A 13,453-nucleotide genomic window follows, 5' to 3' on the forward strand; every position below is an offset into this window, starting at 1 on the left:
GACTGATATATCAGAAAGTGTTGCTTCTGATTTACTCAACTCATTAGTTTGCAGCTCTCAGGATATTATATCTTTATGCATTGCACATATGAGTACAGTTGAGTAGCGTGGAACACTGGCTACATTTAGGGACAATAAGCTGCTGGATTTGATCCAACAAAGGTGGACAAGAAATGTAGAGGGCTTGGAGGATCTTTCCTATGGGGAAAGGCTTAAAGCACTGGATCTCTTTTATGTGCATGGTAGGATATTGTGGGCTGATCTTATTGATTGTTGGAAGACCTTGCATGATGCTGCCCCTTTGACTACCAAATTGTTCCATTAAGCACCAGAAATGGAAAAAGGATGGAGGTTTTAGGATGATGCTTAATTACAAATATTTCAAAATAGAAAATTTCAAACAGGCAATTTGGCTTATTAACAATTATTATTCTATTTTGAAATATTTGTAATTAAGCATCATCCTAAAACCTCCATCCTTTTTCCTCTGCAGAAAAAATTGGGGATATAATTTTTCCTCTTATTTGTGTGTTTCCTCGATAACAGTTATAACACCATATGTACTCGTACAACCTTCCCAGAAATTCTAATAAAGCTGAGGTGGCACTAAAATAATGACTAGATGTTAACCACCTGTGAAGAATTTTTTGTTTTAATAACCAACCAAACTATGAGGCATCTCTCACAATTATCTTCTTTCCAATACCAAAGTGTTTTATTAGATTTGGAGGAAAAAAAGGCAAACCTAGTATTGGTCCCTTAAGGTCTCCATCCAGGCAGGTTGTCCATGATGCCAATGCTCTGACTGAATTATTTGCAACCTCCTTTGTATCTCTGTACACATCAGGCACTCCTGAGTCCTAAGATCCACATCAAGAATCTCATGGTACTATTTCAGACCTTGTCATTACCACTGACAGTGTTAGGCTTGCATTTAGCAAACTAGACAACTGTCTAGTTTGCTCTCTGTCTGCAGACAGCATTTACCTGATTCTCCTCATATCTTGTATTTCTGTATTGGTGTATTCACTTTTATGAAACTCCCATTTTTTCTACAATATTGGCACTTTACCTTAGATTTGGAAAATATTCCAGGTTATACCAGTTTTCAAGAAAGGCTCCTGTTATGACATCCTGAATTATAGAGCTGTGTCCCTAACTTAAGTTTGTGTCAAATCAATGGAACATATAATCACTCAATTTATCTATGAATATATTAAATCTCATGATTTTTTTATTAAGGACCAATTTAAGTTTAGATCAGGTAGATCAACAAAGAACCAGCTAATATTAACTTACAAGATCATCACCAAATAGGTGGACTAAAACTATAATGGTGAATTTATATTATTTGACTATTCAAAAGCCTTTGAATAGTCAAATAATATAAGTTCACCATTATAGTTTTAGTTTTGATTTTGTTTGTGACACTGTAATGATAACTAAGCTGCAGTGTCTGGGAATCAGGAGTCAGCTCAGTAAAGTGTATGAGCATTAAAGGTTGTGAGTGAGGATAAGTCATGCTCATAGCATTGCTCATGTAAAAGAGGAGTAAAAATAACAACACACAGCTTGTTGGCATTACAGGGAATCAGCTGATCTTAAAGAATGAGGTGAAGGCTCTAACTGAACACAGCTTGGAGAATATAAAGGGAATAGAAGAAACAAGCAATGAAGTGGAAAATATTGAGTAAAATTTAAAAAGTATAAGATACTTACTGTAGGTCAGTTGAAGTATGCAATTTTATGAGGCAAATCACCTCTGCTGGTGGGAGCTTTCACATGAGATTAACTGCACTGCGCCACAGCACCAGACTTTAAAGACCATGATCACCCCACATGACACAAAATTTAGGCCTGTAATGACCATAACAAAATGCCAAAAAAAGAAAGAAAAGGGGGGAAGAGGAGGGCATGTGAAAGCTCCCCCCAGCACAGGTGATTTGCCTTGTAAAATTACAAGCATGCTTCAAATGACCTACGGTAAGTCTCGTATGCTTTTTAAATTTTACGTCATCAAATCTCCTGTGCTGTGATTGAGCATTCCCATGAGGTTTTGAAGCCACATAAGTGTCGTATCTGAATGTAATTACTTGATTTGGACCCCTGTCACTAGAACACATGCATTGTTGAAAAGAAACATGAATGAGCAAAGAAAGCATTCATTAATGGCAGTTACATGTACTGTGCCCAAGGAACATGGGAGATTTGTATAAATGTAGAAAACCAGTAATTATACCCTACAAGTAACTTATTAAATACACCTAATAAGGCCCAAACCACATCACAAATAGAGGAACATGAACAATTTGTATATAAAACACCAGTCACCCAAGTAAGAGACATCAACAGTCAACGTGAAAGACAGTCTCCTGAAAAGGGTCTGATCCCTTAACAATTTGTTTATCATAAAATTTTGCAACTGTGGCCTGTTGAGTCCACCCAGCTTTTGCCATGATACATTTGATAGGTAAATCCTTTGCCCACCAAATCCTTTGCCTTTGAAGCCGCTGCCAATCTAATGCTGCCTGCTGTGAAAATAGAGGTGTCAGTCCCAGTCCTGCACAACATAACTTTAATCCATCTCGCTATAGTATCCTTAGAGACAGGCTTGTGAGGTTTAACAAAACTGATGATTAACTTATTCACTGCCTCTGGGATGTTGGGCCTGAGCAACTCTGTTTGGGTAATGTATGTGCACAGGGCCTCACACACACAGAGGCTAGCATCCTTTGCATAAGCCTTAAAAATAACACTTTGAATATTAAAGTTAGGTCTGCATTGTTTAATGTTGTCCCCTAACTGGATGGAGATAGATTCTTCAATGTGAATTCCGTTAAGCACAGGCAAGTGAAGTGTTTGTATTCTGGCTGTCTGAGTCAGTGCCATCAGCATAACTAGCTTGAGTGCGAGTTCCTTTAAAGAAAGTGTAGTCAAGGGGTACATAGAAGTGTGTGAAATACTGGTTGGACACCCCACATCTTGGTGTACCGAGGCTTGGGAGGCTGTAGGTTGAACACCCCCTTTAAGAATCTGTTCATAAAGGGATGGCTACCTACCGGGGAATCCTTTTACCACAATGCCCAATGATGACAGTGCACCTCTCGCTGTGTTGATAGAATTATAACCCACACCCCTGTGGAAAGTAAAGGTCAAGAAGTTTATAATGATTGGCACAGTGGGATTAAGGGGATCGATGTGCCCTCGACAACAAAATTGTGACCATCTCTTAAGATGTGGTTGGTACTGTTTTTCTGTACCTGGTTTCCAGGATGCCATGATGATATCTGCACCCTCTTTTTTTCTTTTTTTTTTTTGGTAGGAGGGACACTGACCAAGGGCAACAAAAATCCAATAAAAAGAGCCCACTGAAATGCCAGTCCCAGAAAAGGGTCCAGAGCGCTATGCCTCGCTCTTGGAGGGACTCCCGGACAGAAGGCATGCCATCAACTGAGTGTGCCTCATGAGGGAGTTCCCTTCTGGTGAGGACGAGTGCGTCAGATGTCCCTCCACTTCCTGACCAGCCTGGGGTAATTGATCAGCTTGCCGAGTAGCATACCCATCCATGGCTGTGACGTCCAAACCGGAACCATTATCCATCCCTTTGCCTGTTCTGCCTGCATTTTCTGCAAGCACCTAGAGATCAATGAAAAAGGTGGGAAAAGATAAGGAAGTGCAAACTTTGCCCAATTAAGAGAGAAGGCATCAAAGTAAGCTGCTTCTGGGTCGGGTTTCCAGGAGCAGAAAGGGGTGATCTGCTTGTTCAGCTGGGAAGCAAAGAGATCAATAGAAGGGTTGCTAAAGATAACACAGATCAGCCTAAAAATGTGGACATGTGGAACATGAGAACAGGTCACCCAAGTCAAACTCTTTCAGCTCTGTCTGTCAACATCTACCTTTCCTTCTTGCTGGAAGTTTGCCTACATTCAACCTGTTCCTAAAAAGGATGACCGTTCTAATCCCTCAAACTACCGTCCTATTGCTTTAATTTCCTGCCTATCTAAAGTTTTTGAAACTATCCTCAACAGGAAGATTCTTAAACATCTATCACTTCATAACCTTCTGTCTGATCGCCAGTATGGGTTCCGTCAAGGCTGCTCTACTGGTGATCTTCTGGCTTTCCTTACTGAGTCTTGGTCATCCTCTTTTAGATATTTTGGTGAAACTTTTGCTGTTGCCTTGGACATATCAAAAGCTTTTGATAGAGTCTGGCACAAAGCTTTGATTTCCAAACTACCCTCCTACGGTTTCTATCCTTCTCTCTGTAACTTCATCTCAAGTTTCCTTTCTAACCGTTCTATTGCTGCTGTGGTAGATGGTCACTGTTCTTCTAAATCTATTAACAATGGTGTTCCTCAGGGTTCTGTCCTGTCACCCACTCTCTTCTTATTATTCATTAATGATCTTCTAAACCAAACTTCTTGTCCCATCCACTCCTACGCTGATGATACCACCCTGCACTTTTCCATGTCTTTTCATAGATGTCCAACCCTTCAGGAGGTAAACATATCATGCAGGGAAGCCACAGAACGCTTGACTTCTGATCTTTCTAAAATTTCTGATTGGGGCAGAGCAAACTTGGTATTGTTCAATGCCTCAAAAACTCAATTCCTCCATCTATCAACTCGACACAACCTTCCAGACAACTATCCCCTCTTCTTCAATGACACTCAACTGTCCCGCTCTTCTACACTGAACATCCTCGGTCTGTCCTTTACTTATAATCTGAACTGGAAACTTCACATCTCATCTCCAGCTAAAACAGCTTCTATGAAGTTAGGCGTTCTGAGACGTCTCCGCCAGTTTTTCTCACCGCCCCCAGCTGCTAACTCTGTACAAGGGACTTATCTGTCCATGTATGGAGTATGCTTCACATGTCTGGGGGGTTCCACTCATACTGCTCTTCTAGACAGGATGGAATCAAAAGCTTTTCGTCTCATCAACTCCTCTCCTCTAACTGACTGTCTTCAGCCTCTCTCTCACTGCCGCAATGTTGCATATCTAGCTGTCTTCTACTGCTATTTTCATGCTAACTGCTCTTCTGATCTTGCTAACTGCATGCCTCCCCTCCTTCTGTGGCCTCGCTGCACAAGACTTTCTTCTTTCTCTCACCCCTATTCTGTCCACCTCTCTAACACAAGAGTTAACCAGTATTCTCAATCATTCATTCCTTTCTCTGGTAAACTCTGGAACTCCCTGCCTGCTTCTGTATTTCCACCTTCCTATGACTTGAATTCCTTCAAGAGGGAGGTTTCAAGACACTTATCCACCAATTTTTGACCACTGCTTTCACCCTTTTATGGGACTGGCATTTCAGTGGGCATTTTTTTTTATTAGATTTTTGTTGCCCTTGACCAGTATCCTTCCTACATAAAAAAAAAAAAAAATTCATCGTTACCATCGCCATCTTCTTGGTACAAAGATGAGTAAATCTGTGATTAATTTCACGTTTCATGACATAACGCCTTGCTAAATTATTCCTGAAGTTGGCATTGCCCAACAAGGTCAGGACATCATTGATCATGCCCACTTCATGGGCCACCACTGGGTGATTGTCTTCCTGGGCCACTTTATCGAGGACTAACAGTGACTTGGTAATAATAGTCGCTGCCCTCAGGATATCCTTGTTAACCTCCTTCAAGCAGAAATCAGTCTTTTTAACTTCCCCCTAAGTGCATCCAGGATCAGAGGGTTGGACTCCACTGGGGCAAGGGCAGGACAATTGGAAGGTCTCATTACAATCTCATCTTTACAGAAAGACTTGTAGTCGTCCTCCCGTAGACCATTGTCAAACAGGAAGCTAACTATGTCTGCCACCTTACTGTCAATTTCATCCGAAACAGTCTCGGGCAGGCCAAATGCCTTGGCACCCAGCTGCAAGGTACTATCACTTGGGCACGGCACACAATCATCATCAACCTCACTACTGGCCTCTGAAAATCCCAAAAAACTAGCAGGGAAACCGAAACGAATCGGCCCATGAGAGGGGCCAGCACCATCATTAACAATTTGAGGCCGTGGAGGGGAAGAAGCAGCAGTCAGCTCCAGCAACCATGAAGGGGGGAAAGGGGCCTGCCTGTTCACTTTTAACTGGGCAATCTCACCCCTCAGCTCTGCCAGAGTGTCCAGAACCACATTCCATTGGGAAGGAGGGACTGAAGCATGTGTTGCCGCGGGAAGAGGGCAGGAGGGGGTGTTAACTTCACCTGAAAGGCAAGGCTCATGACGAGATGAGTGCTTGGCCACCCTCCTGCTGGCGCCAAGAGCAGCACCCCCACTGGAGCTACTGCCCTTGCCCCTAAGATCAATGGAAGATCTACAGGTCCCCCTGGTAGTAAGAGGTAAAGAGGCCCACTCTTCCCCTGAATCAGAGGACAGCATGATAACAGCCACTGGCCAGCGAAAACAATAACAAGCCATAAGCTTGATTGCTGGTAATCAGCAGCATACAAAATAGACACTTGGACAGCACAATCCACTCCAAACTTAGATAACGGATTGTAGGCACTGTACCTGCGTAACAGGTGATGTGGCCTTGCTGAAAAGGAGACGCTGCAGGAGAAAACACCACAGAACCCAACAGCATGACCTTCTGGCATGGCTATGGGCAAGCAACTGGTGCTGTGGTGCAGTGCAGCTCATCTCATGGGAACACTCACCACAGCAGAGGGAATTTGATGACGTAAAATTGAGGCAGTTGATCATTCAAGATGGCTAGTTTCCTTCTAAAAACCTATAAGGGAAGTATCTCAGCAGGTTGCTCATTCAGTGCCTTCTACAAGTGAACAGGTAACAATCAGTGGCGGCTCGTCAATAGGGACTGCGAGACTGCAGCCCCCCCCCCCCCCAGTGGATTTCTAGGATTCACGAAAATAATGTTAATTTATTTATGTTTGACTATCATTCACATGAAAACACCAATTCTCATATATTTATATGAAAAAAAATGCTGCAAAACAATGAGGAAGTATGGAAATTATTTACTATTTAATGATAGGAAAGTGGGGAAAAATGGGGGGGAGGCTTCCCGGGCGGAATGGCGAGTGTGGACTGCATCCAGCGCAGTCTTGTCTCGGCCGTTGTTGTGGCTAGGTGAGTGTTCTTGCGTCGGTCTTGTTTTCGATCGTGTTTTTCAATTTGTCAGGGATGATTTTAAAATATTATTGATCAGTGATGGCTTGTGCTCAATCTTGATTATCATAGATGGTGTAAAATCACAGAAACATCGTATAAGATAGTATTTTTTTTTCTTTTCCCAGGTAGGCCTAGCAGTATTTTGCAAAATGGCACAAGAAGCAAAGACGGTTTCTGCATTGAAAGAACTCAATTTTTCACAGTTAACACTTCAAGAGAAGGTAGCAATTTAAACAATCGCCCATTACCAGACATTAAAATTGTGCAAGGAGTAAGCCACAACAAGAAGTATATTCGCAGTTTTAATTGAGATTGGTACCAAAGGAAAACATGGCTCTGTGGATGTGAAGTTAAGAAGTTAAGAAAAAGTTATTGATCTGTTTGCACAAAACAGGAACAGGAGAATGGACTTCCTTTTCAAATAGCCTAAGCCAGCACTAAGGAAATCAAGCATTTACTGTTAGGATAAGACCTGAAGAATTAAATAATTATCTCTCTGTCTTTATAATCTATCAATCAGTGGTATGTTAAACGGTATTATTATAGTTTAAGCCATTACACACTACGTGGTAATAACCTACCTCATTTTGTTCTTCTCTCTATTCACATCATTTCTAATGATTACACTACTTGTCGGAAATTAATAATAACGCCACAATAGGCCTGGGAATTCACAGCGCTCTCAACTTTTTCTAAGTCCACAGGTAAACATAAATGGTGTATTGTTGCCTGAACTTCAGTTGTTTAATGCTTTGAATTGTGGGTAGCTGCTGGATAGGATCACTGTGTCTATAATTCCTCGGGCCAATCACGTGCTACCACCACTTAACACCACGAGTTGCACCAATAGGAAGTCTCTATAAGTACCCATAAGCTGTGCCGGCAGGTGTGTGCACACCGCTTCCGGTCACTTCCGCCATGGCTACTCTTGACGTTACTTGTGCTGGTTGCAAATTTGATTATTGGCTCTTCATCGCTACGTTTCACCGCAAAGACGACTTGTGCTACCAGTTCTTGAGGGAACACGGCGTTTTACCCACTGCAGTCGAGTGTCCCGAGTGCCACACGCCGTGTAAGCTGCGCAGTGACAGGCGTGTGTGGTATTGCGGCCGGTACCGCAAGCTGCCGAAAAAGAAGCGCAGTAAGCAGTGCAACTTCAGCGTTTCTGACTTTAAAGGTACTTTCCTGGAAGGAACGCATCTTCCTGCGTGGCAGGTTAGGTTAGGTTAGGTTAGGTGCTTCTCAGTGTCTTGTCAAATTGCGAGGAGAGTTTGGGGTATTTTCCTAGATATAGAGAATTTCCCTAGATTTAGGAAAATTTCCCTAGATTTCTCTAGATATTGAGGAAATTTCCCTAGATTTTTTAAGTCCATATATCACTCGTATATGGCTTCCCCCCCAACCCCCGGTTCCCCACAGGCTCCCAAGCTTGCTTGAGGGATTGGGGGGCCGTGGGTAGAGATTGGGGACATTGGCTTAAACTATAAATTTACCTGTTAAACAATAACAATAAAAGCATTTAAGATTTTGTCTGAATGTGAGACAGCCCCCCCATCAGTAACAGTCACGAGCCGCCACTGGTAACAATGGTTGCAGAGTTAGCAGCTGGGAGGGTGAATGCTCATAAAGCTAGTTTACAAGACATTTTAGAATTTAAAGTAAAGGGAATTTATTGCTGAAGGGGAAGGGAGAGTGAGAAGAAAGTAATCTAATGGTCTTTAGTGTAACAGAAAATAGGACAAAGGACAGGAAGGAGGGAGGAAAGGATGACAAGATACAGATAACAAATCTTTTACAAGAATTAAAAGTAGATTATGGACCATTGTAACATTACCACATTGGAAGGATCCAAGAAACGGGTAATCCAATGCCAAGACTGATTCATCTTACCTTCACATCTAAGTTGATCAGAGATGAGATAATGAAACTGTACCACAAAGACAGGAAAACAGGAAGGAACAATGGAAATAGTGACAAAAAACATGTTCCAAGATGAGTATAAGAAAAGACCACACTCCATGAGAAATTAAGGAAGAGCATGAACTGGCTGGCAAGCACCAAGTAGACATTCAGACAGTAGTGGTTGCAGGGTTAGAAAAAACCTGGGTTTAAAAAATAAAAACCTAGCCCACTGTTTTTTTTTAGGGGGGTTTATTATTTTTTTGGGGGGATTTTATTTGTTTTTTGTTTATTCATAATATTAATATTTGAATCAGCTTAAATAAGCAATTAAGAAGTAATCTAGAGTGAAGCAAGGTTTGAAATGTTTTTTGTTATTTTTTCATGCAGGAGGGACACCGGCAAAGAGCAGCAAAAGTGTAATAAAAAAAAAAAGACCATTGAGGTGCTGGTCCCCGAACAGTCAAAAGCAGTATATAATTAGAAATTACAGGATAAGTGTCTGGAAACCTCCCTCTCAAAAGAGTTCAAATCATTGGAAGGTAAAAATAAAGAAGCAAAGTTTACCAGAAAAAGGAATGAATGATTAAGAATACTGGTTAACTCTTGCATTAGAGAGGTGGACAGAATAGGGGTGAGAGAAAGAAGAAAGTCTTGTGCAGCGAGGCTACGTTAGGAGGGGAGGCATGCAGTTAGCAAGATCAAAAGAGCAATTGGCATGAAAATAATGGTAGGAGATAGCAAGAGATGCAACATTGTGGTAATGAGAGAGAGAGGCTGAAGACAGTCAATTAGAGGAGAGGGATTGATAAGATGAAAAGCTTTTGTTTCCACCCATATATGTGAAGCATACTCCATACATGAGCAGATACCGCCCCTGTACAGAATTAGCAGCTGGGGGGGCTGAGAAAATCTGGCAGAGATGATTCAGAAAGTCTAACTTCACAGAAGCTGTTTTAGCTAGAGATGAAATGTGAAGTTTCCAGTTTGGATTAAGTAAGTAAAGGACATACCAAGGATGTTCAGTGTAAAAGAGGGGGACAGTTGAGTGTAATTGAAGATGGGATAGTTGTCTGGAAAGTTGTGTTCAGTTAATGGATGGAGAAATTAGAAATTGACTTTTTGAGGCATTGAACAACACTAAGTTTGCTCTGCTCCAATCAGAAATTTTAGAGAGATCAGAAGTCAGGCATTCTGTGGCTTCCCTGTGTGAACTGTTTGCTTCCTGAAGGGTTGACCATCATGAAAAGACATGGCAAAGTTCAGGGTGGTATCATCAGCATATGAGTGCATAGGACAAGAAGTTTGGTTTAAAAGATCATTGATGAATAATAGGAAGAGAGTGAGTAACAGGACAGAACCCTGAGGGATTAGGCCTATGAGGGCATGGAAAACATCACTGTGACAGATTTTAATGAGTAGCATGAAGTAGTCAGAAGGTGGAGGAGAGGGAGGAACAAGTCCTGAATCATCCAAGGTAGAGTTTTTAGTAAAGGTTTGAGTGAAGAGTACATCTTTAGAGATAGATGAGATGGCAATGGTGCCATCAGGTTGAAATAAAGGAGGGATAGATGAGGAAGCAAAGTTATTGGAGATGTTTTTGACTAGCTGCCAGAAGTTATGAGGGGAGTTAGATCTTGAAAGATTTTGAAACTTTCTATTAATGAAAAACAGACACTTGCTTAGGTCGTGCTGATGCAGGTTGGTCCGGTTGGACAAAGCCTGTGTTAACTTGTACTGTACAGGAAATGAATGGGTCAGGCTTGACTGCCCTTACACTTTTTATGTATATGTACATATACCTTATTTATTTATGTATATGTACATATACCTTATTTATCAATATGATATAAAAATAAATTTTCGTATGTAAATTTTTTTTTTTTTTTTTTTAAGCCCCAAAAACCTAATTAGGTTTTCTTTTCTTTTCTTTCTTTTTCTTTTTTTTCTCTCCCAACCCTGAGTGGTTGTGGTGTGTATTACTTCATCAGCTCTCTTTCCTTTCTTACCTTACTCCAACATCATATCCCCTTTATATGTCACAACTACATCATGTAAAACCTCCCCTTGTCAGAATGTGTACTTGGCATTTACTGGCTTTGCCTTTAAAGACAAAAATAAACTCCGTAATGAAACACATTTGGCAGTGTACTGTAGTTCCATGAATTAGGGGACACTTCAAAAAGTTTTGCCAAAATGTCATATTGATTCAACAGTTTGTTTATAACATAATTGTGAAAAATAATGCCTCATAGGGTTTGAAATGGATAGTAGTAGTTTCTCAGAAAATTATATCAAGTTCATGGAACTTATTCAAGTTGTCACTGATTTGAGATCTACCAACCTGATGATGATAGGGAACTTCAAGTATCCAGAAATTAATTGGGACATGAACTCAAGTGAGGGTGGACACAGTCAACCAATAACAGCCTTCATGGAGGTGATAATCATTTTCGTTATTCGGTACCAAATGGAACCTACTTGCTACAGGGAAAGACAGAGGGCAAGTATTTTAGACTTGATCTCTATCGATAGAGAGGATATCATTGATGATTTTACAATAATATCTAAAATCTGGAAAAGTGATTACTTCATGCTGTAGATTACTCTGAGCTGTGGATATGAGGAAGTTCCAAAATTACTGCACTGTAACTACAACAAGACAGATTTGAACCTTTTGAAGCTGTCAGCAGTGAATTGTGAGGAAAAAAATGTGTGGTGTCTTCAAGCAAAAACTATGACACAGTATAACTACCCCACAAATGTGATTGTTTGGGAGCAGAAACAAAGGGTGAATAGACAAAGAGACACTTGAATATGTCCACAAGATTGATTGCTCTATTGCTATAGTAAATATTTTATATGGTAAATTATATATTAAAAAATAATGGCCTGGTTTGCCACCCCATAAATGGCTCTTTAGCAGACATAATGTGAATTAATGAGGATCTGACATTATATCTGGCATTTATGTAATTACTCATTAAATCATCTATCTTTATATACTGTATGTAAGTACCAATCATCCCAGTCCCTGTCTGAACTCTACAGACTACTGAGAGGGGGAAGGGTGATGAGACACCATCTCACTGGCACTCCAGTCTTTATTTACAGCACAGAGCAGCACTACAAGGCACAAGGCACACTAACATGTCACAGAACAAGTAAACCACACTCCACATGGCCGTACTCAGCAAAGCGTCTATTATCGCAGGGTAATGTGTCTCACCTCACAGTGCAGCAGTACAGCACACAAAAGTATCACAACTCAGAGGTGGTGTCACTTACTGTCTCCACTCACAGTCTGCACTATTACAGACAACACAGTTGTCACCCACACTCCTCAGCTCCCAGTAGCCACTGTCTCAGGCTGCCAGGGCATGCAATCCTCACAGCGTGCTTTGGGGCACAGAATCACATAGTGGCAGCGGCGGGGGAAGAGTGTTGTAATGTAGCACAAGGGGAGTGTATTGCGGGCATCTTCTTGGCTTATCAGCACACGTGTTGTGTAGGTAGGAGACGGTCGAGCTCAGCCTCTCTGGCAGCAGCAGTTCCCTGCATAGACTTGGCTCATGGATGATTGGCTAGCGCTCTAGCCAACTGGTGGCCTCCAGCTTCACTACCACCCAGTAGCTCACTACAGTGCCGCCAACACCCAACTTTACCACTCGGTGGTACAGCACCACCAACGTCACCCCAATACCGCAACAATATTGTTAATTAATTCACCAACTCCCTTAGCTTAATTACTTTGAAGCCTCTTACCATGTTCATTTGTACCTGACGTGCATCTCATCCTTGCAGGGCACTCATGGTGACCTCCACCCCCAAGAGAGGCACCAGGTTGCCAGAGGAATCACTACCCCTTCCATCTCCACTGCAGCCTCCAAGCACTGCAGTGGAAATCACTAAAAGAAGGTTCACATATTCCTCTTTTTGTTCATTCATTCATTATGGAATACTAGTACTTCCTCCTAAAAATCCTCTCTAGGAGTTATGTTTTCTTCTCTTCTCCCTCACACTCCCTCACACTTAATTCACTAACTCCCTTAGCTTAATTACTTTGAAGCCTCTTTCCATGTTCATTTGTACCTGACATGCATCTCATCCTTGCAGGGCACGCATAGTGACCTCCACCCCCAAGAGAGACGCCAGGTTGCCAGAGGAATCACTACCCCTTCCAAGCACTGCAGTGGAGATCACAAAAAAAAACAGTACAGTATTCCTCTTTTTGTTCGTCTATCCATCACAAAATACTAGTACTTCCTCCTAAAAATTCTCTCTAGGAGTTAGGTTTTTCTCTTCTCCCTCACACTCCCAGCCTTTCATCAACCGTATTTAACATGCATCTCACCCATGTAGGAAACGGTTGGTGAACTCTACCAACAAGAGAAGCATCAAGCCACCTGAGGAACTACCA

The sequence above is a fragment of the Scylla paramamosain genome, unplaced genomic scaffold (assembly GCF_035594125.1).
Source record: "Scylla paramamosain isolate STU-SP2022 unplaced genomic scaffold, ASM3559412v1 Contig3, whole genome shotgun sequence".
Taxonomy (NCBI): Eukaryota; Metazoa; Arthropoda; class Malacostraca; order Decapoda; family Portunidae; genus Scylla; species Scylla paramamosain.